General features: G+C 38.9%; 2 long non-coding RNA genes across 2 annotated transcripts; both read left to right on the top strand.

The window, feature by feature from the left end:
* LOC121113208 lies at positions 1-6,804 on the top strand. Its single transcript, XR_005859343.1, has 3 exons — positions 1-114; positions 1,529-1,575; positions 5,022-6,804. It is a non-coding gene; the product is annotated as an uncharacterized LOC121113208 (long non-coding RNA).
* A 1,312-nt stretch (positions 6,805-8,116) lies between these two features.
* LOC121110659 lies at positions 8,117-17,144 on the top strand. Its single transcript, XR_005859342.1, has 3 exons — positions 8,117-8,267; positions 14,616-14,695; positions 15,363-17,144. It is a non-coding gene; the product is annotated as an uncharacterized LOC121110659 (long non-coding RNA).
* Positions 17,145-17,438: the final 294 nt, after the last annotated feature.

The following is a 17,438-nucleotide window of genomic DNA, read 5'->3' as shown; positions in this document are numbered from 1 at the left end:
TGGTTCTGAGTGATCTCTTTCCTTCCTGTTTCTTTTAGTCTCCTTCACTTCAGGTCCTGTACCTGCTGCAACAGAGGCTGTTGTATGAACATATTGTATAATATTTTTGTTGAGGTAACTCTGGCAATTCTGTTTTATGTGAGATTCACGGAAACAAGTATCACTTCTAAGATCTTATGAGCTTTCAGCAGCTCCTCTAGCATGCTTACATACAATTTCTGATTTAGTTGTTCATACTGATAATTTTTCCTTTCTCTCTCTCTCTCTTTTTTTTTTTTTGGTGTTTTTGTTTGTTTGTTTGTTTTAACTTAGAATAGACTTTCTCTTTGCTGCAATAAAGGAATGCCACAGCATTGTGCATAGCTAAAACATATGTATGTACTCATATACCACTCTGTTATTTCCAGTTTAAAATCACATAATTAAAAAAAAACCAAACAGCATTACATACACAATATTATCGTGAGGACTTGTCCTACAGTGTTTCCTTCTTATTGGATAGTCACCTTACTTTTGAGTTTCAAGCTGCAAGAGTTATGTTGGAATAGTCTAGGTAAATGTGCTCAGATGCATCACTATATACCTACAGATGTCAAAAGTTAGATCCTTTTAAATTGTTTGTCTGGTTTAGCTGAGTGCATTGTTTTCCTCAGTAGACATATGATTTCCTTGTAAACATTATGCATTCTTAATAATTTGTCTGATTATCTCTGTAGTCTTTTAATGTGGGATTTTTTTTCCCATTAAATTTTTTTTCCCATTATTTTTTCCACAATTTCATTAATGTCTGTTTAAAGGAATTAGCATTGTATAAGGAGGTAATGAAGAGCTTGGATTGTTTTAAGACTTTGGAGTCTGTAATTTCCAGAGACTGAATTATTTTGCCCTCTGCAAATTGTCAAGAACTAGCTTCTAAAACCACTGAAACATCGCAAGACCCATGGGTACCACATCCAAATGTGTTTATTCCTTAGAAAAATGTCTTAGCCTACTTAGTGGAAAAAATACTTGTTTTGATGGCAGATCTTCCCTCAAGAAAGTGGGTGACTAGTTTTATCAGTCCTTCTTAATAACGTAAAACAACAAGCACACTTTGTTCAGCAAACATTTTGTTGGGCTCATTTTTGTGCATATGTTTAGCATCTAGAACACACAGTGTGTGTAACACTGTGTAGAAAAAAATATAGATGGGGATTTCCAAAGGATAGGATGTTATTTTGTGAATGACACAATGTAAAATAGGAAACTGAGACTTTGGTACTAGAGGAAGCATGTCATGCTTCAGATAAGATTGTAGTGTCTGGATTACTCATCATGAAAAATTTCCAAATTTTACCCTGGTTAAATAGGTGTATAGATATCAGAGTCTGTGAATTAAATGCACTTCCCCCACCTATTGTAGAAACTCTGGGGGTACAGACTTAACAATTACTGTGATCCAAATAATTACTGAATACAATTAGTTTAAGAATGATCACTGTGTATCATAACAGCTGTTGTTTAATGCACTTCTATTGTATCACTTCAGTCTTCAAGAGCAAGAAGGAAGATCTGAGAATCTCCATCCCTGCAAAGGTGATGAAACAGCTTGTTCTGGATATCCTCTCCAAGCAATTAGAAGAGAATAAGGTTATCAGGAGTAGTCAACATGGATTCACCAAGGAGAAATCATGCTTGACCAACCTGGTAGCCTTCTATGATGTCATCACTAGCTGGGTAGATGGGGGGAGAGCAGTGGATGTTATGTACCTTGATTTCCACAAGGTGTTTGACACTGTCTCTCACAAAATCCTTGTTATTAAACTTAGGAAGTGTAAGATAGATGAGTGGACAGTGAGGTGGATTGAGAACGGGCTGACTGGCAGAGCTCAGAGTTGCCATCAGTGGAAAGACCACATTTAGAATACTGTGTCCAGATCTGGGTTCCCCAGTTCAAAAAGACAGGGGTCACCTAGAAGGAGGGCCACAAAGATGATAAAGGGTCTGGAGCATTTCCCATATGAGGAAAGGCTGAATAAGCTGGGTCTACTCAGCCTGGGGAAAAAGAAGACTAAGGGGAGATCTAATTAACATTTATAAATATCTAAAGGAAGGTGGGAGGCAAATGAATGAGATGACGCTTTTCTTGGTGGTGTGTAGCGATAGGACAAGGAATAATAGCCTAAAATTTGAACATAGGAAGTTCCATACTAACATGCAGAAGAACCTCTTTATGATAAGGGTGACGGAGCACTGGAACAGATTGCCCAGAGAGGTTCTGGAGTCTCTGTCTAAGGACGTAATCAAGACCTGTCTGGACACCTACCTGTGTGACCTATTGTAGGGAACCTGCTTTAGCAGGGTGGTTGGACTTGAGCTCTTGAGGTCCCTTCCTAGAATCCCATGATTCTAAGTGATTCTGTGATTTTCATGTTAAATAACAATAAATGCTAGAAAATAAGGCTCTGATGCTTATTGCTCAAATCAGGACTCTAAGTCCCCTTGCTCACTGCTGTGTATACTTGGAAGCTAATTTGTAGGGATTGGCAAAACTATGGCTCCTTCCCCAGAGTATCTGTTATAGCGTCTGTGAGCAGGCTTGCTTCTAGCAGTCACTTCCTGCCATGCTGAAGTTGCAGAATGTGTGTTTTCTGTCTAAATGGCCATGAAGTTGCAAGCTTAGGCAAAAACCTTCACACCAGTTATCTCATCTTCTGCATGAATACACTAGGAACCTAAAAGTTCTCGGTTTGACTTTCAGTGACAAAAAGGCAAAACACTACAACAGAGTCCCTATTCCTTAAAGCTTAGCAGCCATATGCTGAGCTTTTATAAAGTGGCGCTGCTGTGAAGCTTTAATATGATTTAGCGGTGCTTTTTTTTTCCTTAGGGAAAACAGTGTGCCAAGTTATAACTCCTGAGGATTCAGATCTTTATTACTTGTAATATGACGTGCATAGCAAACATAATTCTACTGCTTTGTCCTGAGGAAAAGGGAAAAGCTCCCTTATTTTTAAAATTAAGTGTTACTACCTAAAACTGTGCAGAAATAACCAAACAATGTTTGCATCTTTTAGTAGTTCAAAATGGCCTGGGAATGGTAAGAAACCAAAAGCAGCTACTAGCAACAGTGTTTCCTGTGGGAATATAATTACAGTTTCATTTTCCTAGTTCCTTTACTTTGTCTTTTGTTCCTGGATGGTAGGAGTGGGAAAGATGATTAAAACCAAGAAGAAGAAACAACTAAAACCACAGTGACATTAACTGAAACAGCACAATAGGCTTGTACACGTCTAGAAATATGAAAGAAATTTGGCATGTTTTTCTCAGCTGTGAAAGTAAATTCTCAGAAATGAATGGGGCCTTTTGGGGCTATGTGAAATGGTACTAACAGTTGCTGCATTATGGCAGATAGTATATCCATGTGAGACACAACTGGATGCTACACAGCTGTTAAGGTAGCACTGAATCTTGGGCACAGTTAATATACTTCTCCATACAGGCATCTCACCCTCTTCTGTACTTGTATCATTTAAGACCTTCTCAAGCATGTCAGCTCCCCAGTGTTTAGATTGCAGAGTTCTATAGCAAGGGTAATGAAGTGCTGTGTTGTAGTAACATATATGGAAATAGAGGTGTGGTGAAAATAGAGAGGGTTAAGTTCATTGTATTAGGAAATCTTATCATGATGCCTTGCCTGTTTTAAGTTTGAAGAGTAGTGTGTGAACTAAACTGAACTTTGTAATTTGGTTTCAGAAAACACTTACTTGAAAGCACATTGTGTACATGGTTCCTAATCCATCAAGAGTGCTGAAAACCACAAAATTCCGTACTCTACTTACATTTTTATCAGCTTTATTAAATAATAAACAAAATGGTAGCATATTTTCCCTGCATTGCACACAAACGTAACCCTGGCTTCCATAAAAATCTAAGTTGAACTATTATGCATCAAAATTGCCCAAGTTCAAGCTGTAGCACAACCTCACTTGAAATTTGTCAGCCTTGAAATTCAGCATGGTGTTGTCTTGTGTGGGCAAACCACATAGCTGTTTTGGAGTGACCAGAGATCAGTGGTTGAGCTGTGCAACCACTTTGCTCTTCTCTTGTCCTTCAGAAACCCTGAAGTACTTAATGATGTTGGGCACCAGTTTTTTGTTTGTTTGTTTGTTTGTTGGTTTTGGCTTTCCAGAGATTGGACCAGACATAGGAGCCTTAGGGTAAGCATTCACATAGCCAGTTAATGCTGTATTCAGAATAAAACTCAGAGCTCCAGAAAAAGAGAAGAATTTATTGTGTGATCTACCTGAAAGGAACTTGTTTGTCTGAGTATCTCCCAGACATGACATTTATCATGTAACATATCAATTGTACAAATACTGTTTTTTAATTTCACTTTTCATTTTTATGTTGTCAACCAGAACTAGAAGCTTCACAGCACGAAGTTCTGTGCCTACTTTGGTACAAGAAGTATACATTCTACTCAGTTTACACCAATTACTCAGTGTTATAATGAACTACGTGGGCAAATATAGATAGATAAAACCAGCCACTTTGTCTGCCTTTTCCTTCCTTCGTTATACAGGCAGATATTCCTCCTTAGAACCTTCTGGAAACAATTTCATTTTTATAAGCAGAGAAGCAGAACAGTAAATTAGTCAGACAGTAAGTTTGGTGCTGCAAAAAGAAGAGGTAGCAGCTCATGTCCTTCTGATTTTCTTTTAAATTTACTTTTCCTTAATTTCCCAGAGGAAATTGGAAGGATATCAAAAAGACATGTGCAGTACTGCAGTCTCAATTAGTTTATAGAGAAACAGTGCCAGAACAGGGAGATGCAACTTTATTGTATGGCACCACACGGAACCTAAGAGCTAAATTAACCTGCCATTCTTGTCTCTATGCTCTTAATAAATAAATAAACAAATAAATATTACAACAGAACAGAATTTGAGTGAGTTCAAAAGAACATTCCTTTGCTTACTTATGCTTCAGTGTTATGCCTGGCTGCATGCATTTAGAAGTTAATCTCCTTTCCCTTTCAGCTTTCCAGTTCATCTGAGCGATTTGTTGCATTGTTGTTTGACTACTTTCTGCTGGCTATCTGCAACATATGGCTTCATGAGGTAACTGCTGGAAAGAGGCAGAATAAGGAGAGGAATACAGATCATTAATACATTTTTACATCCCTTCAGATGCTGGGCACTTTGCTTTGTGCAGCATGGGAACACCTGGATGGATATTTTCTTGGCGTGCTGCACAGAGCAGATCCTGTCCATGGAGAGAAGCTCTCCCTTTTGATCATTCAAGCTAATATGTAGTTCTCCTACAAGATTAAAAAGGTATTCCTGAAGGATGTTCAAATGGTGACATCTCGCTGCACTTTTAGATACATTTTAGGGGCCTAGTTCTCTTCAGGATTTTTACAAATTATCTAGATGTGGGAATTGAATGCATTCAGTTTGCAGATAAAACTTATTTAGAAGGAGCTGTGGGCTCCCTCAATGGTAAACAGGGCATAAATAATTATGGTAATTGTATTTGTCTTGTAAACTAATCAATACAGAAAGCACATGATTGAATGTGGAGGTTTTTACTGCTTGTTGAGCACACATATACAGAATGACTTGTGGATTTGGTGGTTTATCTGTACCCCATCAGAAACACTCAGAGAGGCCTTCTCTGTGGTTTGCTCACAGGGTCGTAGTGATTGCCGGATTTTTACAGGAGGAAGTTTATATACACTGAGGGGAATATTTCCTAGATGATAGACAGGAGGACTTCTTAGGAAGCAGAGTGGTGCTGTCTCTCCCAGCAGGCAGCCTGACTGCAGGAGATGGATGCACACCCTTTCTAAACCTCAGGCTAACTAATGCATGACTTGAAGGGCAAGTGTTTCACGTTTGTTTGTTTTTTGGTGTGGGAGGAGGTACAGGAAGGAAGTTCTTCAGCTTTTATTTTGTCTATAAGTCCTATGAGGATAACTTGTCAGTAGTTCCTGCTGATAGTAAAATCAGCATAAAAGCATTGCAGGTGTTTTGGTCACATAGAAAGAAAATGTAAAATTATTTCCATTTCCATTATGTTTCACACGATTTTATGCAGGCATTATAATTGTCCAGTAATGTCTTGGTTTTGCTCCTTTCACCTGCTGTTTAAATTTCAAAGTGTAAAATATTATTTGTCAGGCAAGTGATTTCCTTTTCAGATTCTTCTGAGAAATTCTGCTCCTAAATGTGACAGTTTCAGTCAGAGGAATTGGTTTCCTTTTATAACAGTCTAATGTCTTGAAGAACAGTTTTATACTTGATGGCCGTTTGCTACTTTCACTGTAAAATTGTTCGTTCAGTTCATCTGCCACTTCAAATAATAACCCACTTATCACCAGCTAATGCGATTTATTGTTACAACAGAAGGATTTTAGAATGCTACCTAACAACATGGCAAGAACATATACTTTAAAAGCAATATTTCCGTGAACGCTATGAGCATATTCTTTCCTTTAGGAATGCAATTTTCATGAACGAATATCTGCAGGTTTTAAGAAACTTCACTATTTGGCAGAAGTTCTTTTTGGATTTGAAAGTCTACAACTCTAGAATAAAGTAGATTTTTATACTGAAGGTTAGTATAAATGTCAGTGTAAGAGAGAGGCAGCATTGCCTGACACTCACAGAGGAGAAAGAATGAGATAGTGGGCTGGGCAGCTGGGCCACAGTTAGTGCAACATCATGCTAGTGTGTGCAAGGAGAGCTGTATGGTTCCTCTGCATCCCCAAAGAATAATTGCCACGATAGCTTTTTGAAGTAAAATGTGTTTTCGTGCCAAATAGGCCTTGCCTTGGTTTGGTCATCTTTGTTTTGATGAGTTATTCAGTGAGCTACACTGAATTTTTGACAACTGGATGTTTACCTTTTAGTGAAGGAAGTGGAAAGAGACTCTGAAACTACTTTAGACTCTCACTGGGGTGATACAATTGGAAGAACCAATCTGAAACATCTGTCTGCTAAGGAAGTATTGATACAAAGAAAAATGTTATCTGCTGCGTGAGGCTCATTCTTTGGGAAACTACTTTCATTTGTGCTGTTGTTCTTCTGTAATGGAACATCTTTTGTAGGAAAATTGAGCTGCCTTTTCTTATTCACACTTGATCACTGCTGTGTGAACTCTCACAAACACGCTTTTTACCTAGATCTTTGCTAAGTTGTTTGTTTGTTTGTTTGTTTTTCCCACTTTCACATAACTTTAAGGTACCAAAGTTGTTTTTAGCAGTGCTGACAGGTGCAGAACTATTTCAAAAAACATCCACTCGTATTCCTATCTATTCATGCTGCCACTATTAAAAAGTCAATGGATAACAGCGCCTAACTCTTCCTAGAACAGAATTATTGGACAGCAGACTTCAAATGCTTGATATTTACTTATTAACAATACATTGTCAGTGCTAAGTTTTTATCACTTAGCAGAGGTAGAAAGGTTGTTTTGTACCAGAGCACAATATGCTGTCATTAATCATATAAACTTGATTTAAACTTCTGCAATACCTTTGACAACAAAGTTGCAGAATGGTTAGGTATTGTGTTAATAATATCCTTTTACAATCTGTGGTTTTGGTTTATGAGAGCCCATTTCTTAATTGTCATTCAAAGGATTAACAGGGGCTTCTATTACCCTTTCATTAAAGCTTCTTATGAAGTTCACCAATGTATCTTTTCACTAGTAATGTACTAGGTGGAGCTCATCTGATTCTTTGAACATCTTCTGTTCTGCTCTTTTAAAATACAGGTGAGCAGAATGATACAAGCAATTGCTGATGAAAGCATACCATTAATTTAAAGGACTGGATGGGCACTTTTACTATTGTATTTTTCATACCTTGACTGATTAAGGATGATTAGCTTGTATAACCCCTTCTAAAATGACACAGCCACGCAAAATTTCCACTGGTATGACTTTATTTTGAAGCTTGTATTTGTTCAAGAAGTTTTCTTGACTTTCTTTTTCCCTTTGTAAAGTGGAATTAGAAAAATGGAACCTTTTTCTTCTTTAACTAGAAAAAGTATTAATAAATTAAATATATATATATATATATATATATAGCATTAAAAGCTCCAAACGCCATCCTTTTTTATGGCAGGCATTCATCTCCAGTCTCCAAGCAGCTGCTGCTGGGCGATAAACTGCAGTGACCAGCAGAGGTCCCCCGCAGCTTGCTGCTGTCAGTGCAGCCAGCGGCTGGAGAGTGGCAGGTGGAGCTGGGGAACATTCCTGCAGCATGTGCGCGAAATCAGGTAATGTTCTTATGTGCTGTGCTTACCGAAAATGGTAACTTCGGACTTCAGAAAATCACTCTGGGTTTACTGAAACGTGAAAATGAAGGATGCTGAGGTAGCTGTTGCAACTTGGCTCCGTTCCTTCCTTTATAAGGCTGTCAAATAATGCCAAACTGCATCTGAACGGTATGGCAGAAATCATCTTTGTAAACAGCATGACATGTAGACATGCAGGTCAACAGTACAATGCTTGCTTTTGCCAAGGAAAGGGAAGGGACTTATGAAGTCCCTTCATTTTGGGGTGCTTAACGTGATTAGTCGTTGTTAGGGAAATACAGGAAAATGAATAGAAATGTATGGTTCGTATAGGAAACAGAATCTTTTGTATAGTGTTTATCTTTTTTTATTGCTGTCCCTTGTATCATGAAGATAAATTTATACTGGGATACAAACACAGAATCAGCCAAATCCTTCCAGCACCTCAAGAGGGACTACAGGAATCATAGAATCATAGAATCACTATAGTTGGAAAAGACCCACAGGATCATCCAGTCCAACCACCTGCCCTTCATCAATGGTTCTCACTAAACCATGTCCCTCAACATAATGTCCAAACGTTCCTTGAACACCACCAGGGTCGGTGACTCCACCACCTCTCTGGGCAGCCCATTCCAGTGCCTGACCACCCTTTCAGAGAAGTAGTATTTCCTAACGTTCAGCCTGAACCTTCCCTGGTGCAGCTTGAAGCCATTCCCTCTAGTCCTATCACTAGTCACCCGGGAGAAGAGGCTGACCCCCATCTCACCACAACCTCCCTTCAGGTAGTTATAGAGAGCAATAAGGTCTCCCCTGAGCCTCCTCTTCTCTAGACTGCACAACCCCAGCTCCTTCAGCTGCTCCTCATAAGGCCTGTGCTCCAGACCCCTCACCAGCTTTGTTGCCCTCCTCTGGACACGAGAAAGATAGGGAGAGACTATTTATTAGGGCAGGTAGCAACAGGACGAGGGGAAATGGCTTTAAACTGGAAAAGGGTAGATTTGGACTAGATACTAGGAAAAAATTATTTACTGTGAGTGTGGTGAGACACTGGAACAGGTTGCCCAGTGAGGTTGTGGATGCCCCCTTCCTGGAAGCATTCAAGGCCAGGCTGGATGGGGCTGTGCGCAACCTGGTCTAGGGGGAGGTGTCCCTGCCTATAATGGGGTTGGAACTGCATGATCTTAAAGGGCCCTTCCAAGACAAACCGTTCTATGATTCTTATTACACATCTTATTTCTTAGAAATAAATACAGTAGAACCTTTATATGAATTCTGTTGCACAAATTGTGTAGTGGATGCTGTCTTCATTTCTGCTTTAAACAACATAAAGCAAGGTTATTTGTGTTTCTAATGATAATTAAATGAACTCTGCCTTTTAGTTATTGTTTATTGCTGTAAATTACAGGTTTTGTTCTGCTTGCAGTCTACTGTGAAATTCTTTCATGGAAAGTAGAAATCAGTTTATTACAATGCATACCGTCAGTAATAGAAGGAAATACACTATTAATTCATATTGATGTTTAAACAAAAGCTTTTTATACTCTGTTCTTTCACAGTGCTCCTGGTCGAAAAATTCTTAGTACAGTCATATTTTTTTATAAACTTTTATTATAAACTTTTATAATTAAAGGGACAAATCAGAAGTTCTATTTCAGCAAAAGGAACTGCCAGACTGTGGAAAATAAGCCTTTACTTTTCAGATATTTGAAAAAATGTCAATTAAATATGCTGAAGTGTTCCCATAGCTTGTTAGAGGTAGCTCGATCTATTCAACTTCTCATTTTGACAGGTGTGCTACTTTTGTGGTGTTACTCTCATTAATTATTCTCTAGGTAGTAATTCAACAAAGTCTTTTATCAGGACCAGACCTACCATGGCACGTAATGAGTCAATAAGAGATAGAGGGAATACCTGCAGAGCCAGAGTAGTTTGGTCTTGAATCTGTATTCCAACGTGAAGGTCCTTGGGTCAGAAGATACAGCAAACTTCCCCTTCATTGAGTTAAAATGGATGCATCTTATTAGAAGAAAAATCAGCAAAGCAGATAACCAACATTACATTACATTTTTTTAGACATATTATTATTAAGGCCATAGAACCCTGGATGCATTAAGTTAATCAGCTTGTCCTGCACTGATGGATTTCTTCACTTCATCTTTGAAATGTAATTCCTCATTTCCGCTCCAAAAAGTCCATCACAAATGTCTTCTACAGCTTTCTGCTATGTCTCCAGTTTTAGGATATTTCAGAAGAGGGAAAATAAGCACCGGAGAGTTCATAATTTCATTGCTTTTTCAGCCATCCCCTCTCTTTTGTGAAAGGAACAGCACTTGAGGACCACTGCTGATGGCATGTGTGACAATGTACAAGGAGGGGATGTGTTATGTGCCCAGAGAGCTAGCGGGACCTAACATGACATTAATGGCCTTGGAGCAGTTTTTTTGAAGAGTGGACTCCTACAGAAGCAGTAAGAGATCAACTGTACCCCGAATAAGCTTTACTCACCAAATGACCTTAAGAAATGATTGCAAGTAGAGCATATTTGCAATTCAGTTCTGCCATAGGAATAAAACTCTGAACCTCACCCATCATGATGTGCAGCAAGGACCAGAGGAAGCAATGTTTTCTGAAATGTGCTCTGATACTCTAGGATATTAATTGAGAGAATGTATCATCAAGGCTTCAAACAATTATCTTCGTGGGATGTGTGTTGGAACTGATGGAGCCTTAAAAAATAGCTAATTGTTTTGCCTGTATTGAGTCCCAGTAGTTACATAAAAATGAATTTAATTTTCCTGCAGCGAACAGCTTGCACTTCTCACAGCTTTGCTAACACCACAAAAAGAAAAAAAAAATCAGCAGAAAGTGAAGATTTAGACTGCATGCAGATCTCTTGTGTGGCTCTTTAACCCCCAGGCCAAGAGGCCAATATCCTTATGAATACTAAATGAGCCCTAATTTGGTGGAGATCCTCATAAAGCCAAGAGAATGTCTAGCAGTTAAAAAAGACTATTATCTCTCTCAGTGTAAGTAAATCTGGACATCAATTATGAAGAGGCACTTCTTGCAGGGATATTATCTCCTTGCTTAGCTATTTTTCTTGTCATACCCCACCTGCGCTTCTCCCCTCCCCCTTCTCCCCCCCCCCCCCCCAAAAAAAAAACCACAAAAAAAAAACCAACACAAAACAAAAAACACGAACATTTTTATAGTTAAAATTACTATTAACAATCTATTCTGGAGTTTGTCTTTCTGCTTCCTACTGAGTATGAAGAAATGAGTACCTGTGAAACTGTTTGACCAGCACCAAGTTACTCCTCTGAAGAAATTTTGCACTAGAAGCAGCCTTAAAAATCCTTTTGTTCACTGCTTTGTTCACAGGGACAGGAATAAATGTTTCCTGCTAAAAATGTCAGACTACTGTGGCATTCAAGTAATATAGATGTGATTCTTCTCCTGCTAATATAAAGCAAATATTTTTTTAACTGGACATAAGAGCAGAGCCAGTGTACTTCAGTCTTGAATGTCAAATTTCTATTCTGCTAATTTCCCAGAGGAGTGCTTTTAAGCCTTATTATTAAATGGATCATCATAAGAATTTGACAAGGGCACAAAGAAGTGTTCGTATTTATTCAAAAGAACTAAATTTGAATTGTGACAATGTTATCTTTTCTTGTATTTCCTAATACTAGTTTGTAATGAAAAAAAAAAAGTATTATGTTTCAAAGATTTTGGAATATTTCTCTTCAAAATCAAATAAGATTAATATTTTATAGTTAGACAGAATTTACAACAGTGATGCTAGTTGTACCACTAATGCACAGCTTAGCTTTTTGGCAAAGACTATGACTACATCTTCCTGTCACTAGTAGTATTCTTTCTGGGGAAACAATATTTTTCACAAAGTATGTGTCAAAATCAATGGGTATTTCTTCCAAGAACATACTGTATTATTACTATAAAAGAGGCAAAGTTTGTTGAGGAGGCCAGGAGGTCATGATAACCTTTGGAGTATAGCAGATATCACTATTTTTTTCTGAGATTGCAGAGTTTCAAGGTGCTGTGGTTAGAACTGCCAATTTAGATAACGTCATACCACAGTATGACAGAGATCATCTTAATGGCATAGGACAAGTGCATTATGAATGATCACAGGGCAAAACTGTCCTTATCAAATGGTTGGAAAGAAAATGCTTGTACTTTAGAGAAATAGTTTGAGGGGAGTAAGGACATGAATGTAATATTCATTTATCACTTGTCAGTTCCTAACATTTCAAAACTTGCAATAGGCCTCCTGGTCATATATGGGAGTAAAAGTGTTCAGTGGCGATCTCAGGGGCAGACACCTCAGAAGGGTCTGTTTCAGCCATATTCCTTTGTCACTGGCACAGAATGGCTAGCTAATCTTAGCAGAAACATGTTTCCTTCCTTCCTTCCTTCCTTCCTTCCTTCCTTCCTTCCTTCCTTCCTTCCTTCCTTCCTTCCTTCCTTCCTTCCTTCCTTCCTTCCTTCCTTCCTTCCTTCCTTCCTTCCTTCCTTCCTTCCTTCCTTCCTTCCTTCCTTCCTTCCTTCCTTCCTTCCTTCCTTCCTTCCTTCCTTCCTTCCTCCCTCCCTCCCTCCCTCCCTCCCTTCCTCCCTTCCTTCCTTCCTCCCTCCCTCCCTCCCTCCCTCCCTCCCTCCCTCCCTTCCTTCCTTCCTTCCTTCCTTCCTTCCTTCCTTCCTTCCTTCCTTCCTTCCTTCCTTCCTTCCTTCCTTCCTTCCTTCCTTCCTTCCTTCCTTCCTTCCTTCTTCCCTCCCTCCCTCCCTCCCTCCCTTCCCTCCCTCCCTCCCTCCCCCCTTCCCCCCTTCCCCCCTTCCCCCCTTCCCTTCCCTTCCCTTCCCTTCCCTTCCCTTCCCTTCCCTTCCCTTCCCTTCCCTTCCCTTCCCTTCCCTTCCCTTCCCTTCCCTTCCCTTCCCTTCCCTTCCCTTCCCTTCCCTTCCCTTCCCTTCCCTTCCCTTCCCTTCCCTTCCCTTCCCTTCCCTTCCCTTCCCTTCCCTTCCCTCCCCTCCCCTCCCCTCCCCTCCCCTCCCCTCCCCTCCCCTTCCCTTCTTTTTCTTTCTTTCTTTCTTTCTTTCTTTCTTTCTTTCTTTCTTTCTTTCTTTCTTTCTTTCTTTCTTTCTTTCTTTCTTTCTTTCTTTCTTTCTTTCTTTCTTTCTTTCTTTCTTTCTTTCTTTTTCTTTCTTTCTTTCTTTCTTTCTTTCTTTCTTTCTTTCTTTCTTTCTTTCTTTCTTTCTTTCTTTCTTTCTTTCTTTCTCTTTCTGACTTTCATTTCTCTTCCTATCAAAAATCACTTTAATTGAAAATGAACAGAAACAGCAGCTCTGTCTGCCTCCATCGGAATGGCAACACTTAACCAATTACATTAGCATCAAAACCAATCAATTTCAGGAGTCTCCATTGTGTAGCGCACATAGCACGCCTTAGGAAGTAAGGTTTGTTTGTTTCTCATTCAGAAGTATATAAAAGATATTAAGTAAAAGAAAAATCTGATCTTGGAGATTACAAACGATACATCATGTTCAAAAGTTGTCCCCAACTTTACCTAATAATCTTGATAAATAACTTCCGTGAGTATCATGATTTTATATAATTACTTCAGCCTGTGAGGATAGAAAAAGAAGAGTCTTGCACCAGAACCAATGCATTAAGGCTGTTCTCGGGCTTAATTTTTTTCTCCTTCCAGACACTATCGGTATATTTTATTGCTAGGACTTTTTATAATAAATTGCATAGGCATAGTTTGGCTTTCGTCAAATTCAAAGGATAAGTTCCTGGATCCAACCATATTTATGAGGGATGTATTTCTGCAGGCTATGACGTTTATGGCTGTTTATTTTTTATGCTGCACAGATAGATACTGGGACTGCTGTGAAAAAATGACTTTTTTTCTTACAAAAGTGCAATGATAGATGATGGAACCCCAGGGATTACAGAAGGACTGTGTGATCCATTAATAATATTTAGGTAACATTAATTATCACAAGCATCAGTACAGAGGGAAGTTTCCACGCTCCCTATCCTATTTCTCATAAGGAGAGCTGGTGCCTGTCACAGCATGATTGGTAGTGGAGACTTTTTTTCCTTATTGTGCTCCTCTTCTTGGTTCTCCCACACCTTCAGGTTAGTGATTTATTTTTCATCCCTCAGGAGTTCACACTGCTGGAAAGGAAACATCATATTATGAGCTTCCAGGCTCCAGGAGCAGGGAGCCTGGAAGCCTACAGAGGCTGCAACCACCAGGGAATACAGTGGCAATATGGTTTTCCTATCTGTTTCTGTTTCTCCAGTGAAGTGCTGTTTCTCCACTGCCTGCTCCTCAGTGGCTTCTGCCCTCCCCAGAGCTGGTGCTCCTTACTGCCTGATCAAGGTACTGCCCAGTAGGACTGCAGCTGATGCAGATGTATGGGATATATACCTCTACCTCAGACACTGTTGTCATAGTACTCTGGAGGATCACAGTGGCTCCAATCTGTTCCCCTATATAAATATACTGTAGTGTCAGCCTATGCTGAGCTTTTGGTGTGCTGGGATCCGCTGGCCTGGCTGGCCTGGGATCTGAGGGGCGCATCCTAATAGGCTCCTGTTTCCTTCACTGCAGAAAGAAGAGGGACAAGGGCCAGCCATTAACAGTGTTTATGCTTTGACATTTCCAACTGTCAGGTCTGTCAGTGATATTATTTTGTAGAACTACAAAAACCAAACATATATTTTCCTCATGTGAGTCAAGCCAGAAGAGTTTTAACATCCATCATATATAATTATCAGCTGCCTGAGAGGATTCTTCCCCCCATTCTTTTATTAGAAGGGAAGAACCCCTGTATGACTAAGTTCCCTTGTTATTTGAACTCCAGTGGAACTGGCATCTGGCATTTTGTGATTCCATTCCGTCAGCAGATGCTAACAAAACTTCTATTATCTTCATTATTTAGATTGTTCATTATAGTATTAATTGTTCAATCGTAGTTTAACTGGCCTAAGGACTGGGGATTTAATGTGCTGTTTGAAGATTGATCCTTATGTGCTTTGTTTTCTAGCATATTTGTGTATGTACCTGCCTACCTACATAGAAGAATGATACCATTCTCATGAAAATGCCACTGGATATTGTGGTGAGATGCATCTTCCCAAGATCTATAGATGTGCATGTAGGAGACAGCATCATGCTGCCAGTCACTGCTGTACACGGAACATATAGGAGCGCTTGCTTCAGCTCCAACTGGATAAGGAGCGCTTAACAAGTGCAAGGCAGGGAGGATCCTTGTGTTTTGGATTTTTCCCAGACAGGGAAAGTGTTAAATATGCTTCATTTTTTCCTCTCTTGCTGTTTTGGGAAATGCGTTCTGCCTGACTTAATCTGTTCCTTCTATTATCTACTTCCTATGTATTCTTTGCTGATACTGAGACCCCGGTATACTGGCTGCTGAAGGAAGATGGAAGGTAGAGAAAATGTTTTATTTTTATCTAACATGTCAGAGGAAAGATAGTGACATTTTGGAGACGTCAAACTCTAATCATTATGACTGTTCTGTTAATAAAAAGTAAACACACATTCTCCCACCACGGATTGCTAACAAATTCTTAGACGTCACAGGAATAAAGAAGTTCACTAGTTGTCTTCATTTAATTTCCTACTGCCAAATTACAATTTCATGTTTTGATCAGTATAAATAGTGGGGGCACAGATATTAACTCCATCCAGGCAAATGGACAGGGCTCTCATAAAATCACCAGCATGCAGACTAATCTTTGTGAGCCCTTGAAACTAGACGAAGGCTTATTCAAATGGTAGGATGTTTCTGTGTGTCACACACAGTAAAAGTGAGTAGAATTTGATCTGAAAAGAGTCATTACTGAATAAAACATTATATTATAGAAACAGTCCTAAACATAGCAGGAAAAAAATGGTTGAAACTCTGAAAGTATATAAAGAAAGGAAGAAATTAACTATAAATAGCAAGTAAGAAGGAAGGTAACAGTAAAAATAAAAAATACATTAAAAGAAATCTGGAATAAATAGTAGAAAATGAAATGATGCAACTCCCTTCTTACACCATTTTGTTACATTACATGGTAAAATAAGGTTAATGACACATCACGATGGCAAGAAAATGTGTGGACGTAAGTTGGGCATAATTTGCTGTAACTTTTACAAAACTGCATCCTTGTCTTCTCCAATCTGAGGATTTAGTTATTTTTTTTTTTACCTAAGTTTATCTAAGAAGAATAACCATAAGTATTTTCAAATTAAACAATTTTAAACTTTTAAAAAGCTACCTAGAATGTATTGTTTCAATATCCTGCGCTGTTTGTACCCTATAAAATGACATACTGTAGGTTGTTAGGAGATAATAATCTGCAAAATGCAATAGTCAGTGTCCAGGCAGAAACTATTTAAGTGTGTCACTATTGAAAACAAAGAACAATGGGTTACTGGGAACTAGACTTCAGGGAAATACCTTAATGACAGAGACAATGATATTACCAACTAGTATGTAATAATCTCCTTACCCGATGATAGCCTGAGTCTCAAAGGTCTCAAAACTGTAACGTTAGAATAATTTGAGCGTTCCTTCAAATAAAAGAACTGCTTCCACTTTTAACGACTATCTGGAAAGGAAGTATCCCAAGGCAAATAAAATAAAATAAAATAAAATAAAATAAAATAAAATAAAATCGCGAGCCTTCCCATCCACTCATTTACAAAAATAATAACTTCATTTTTCAGACTGGAAATGCTATATTAAGGAGACTATCAGATTGGGAATTCAAATAGAGAAAAAGAAAGAATCACCAGCTAGACCCAGGGAGAAGTTTGACAGCTGAAAACTGAGAGTTGAGGCTTTGTACATTTATTGAACCCTGAGGGCAGAGGTGAGTTATGAAATTAGAGTAACCCATGGGAAATATATGTGTATATATAGATAATTTTTTTCCATTTCTGCTATGAAACGTATTATGACTTAGGGAAGATGCATGTGATTTAACTGTGGAAGAAAAAAGACCAATCTGGTTAAAAAGGAAATGATGAAGGGGGGGCTGAAAGCGTGTACAGGTATGTGCACATGGGCAGGTGTACCTTAAAGCTGTTGACCTAAAGCAAAAGGGTCATC

The sequence above is a fragment of the Gallus gallus genome, chromosome 4 (assembly GCF_016699485.2).
Source record: "Gallus gallus isolate bGalGal1 chromosome 4, bGalGal1.mat.broiler.GRCg7b, whole genome shotgun sequence".
Lineage (NCBI taxonomy): Eukaryota > Metazoa > Chordata > Aves > Galliformes > Phasianidae > Gallus > Gallus gallus.
Note: the sequence above shows the minus strand (reverse complement) of the source record. Positions and strands in the feature narration are given on the sequence as shown.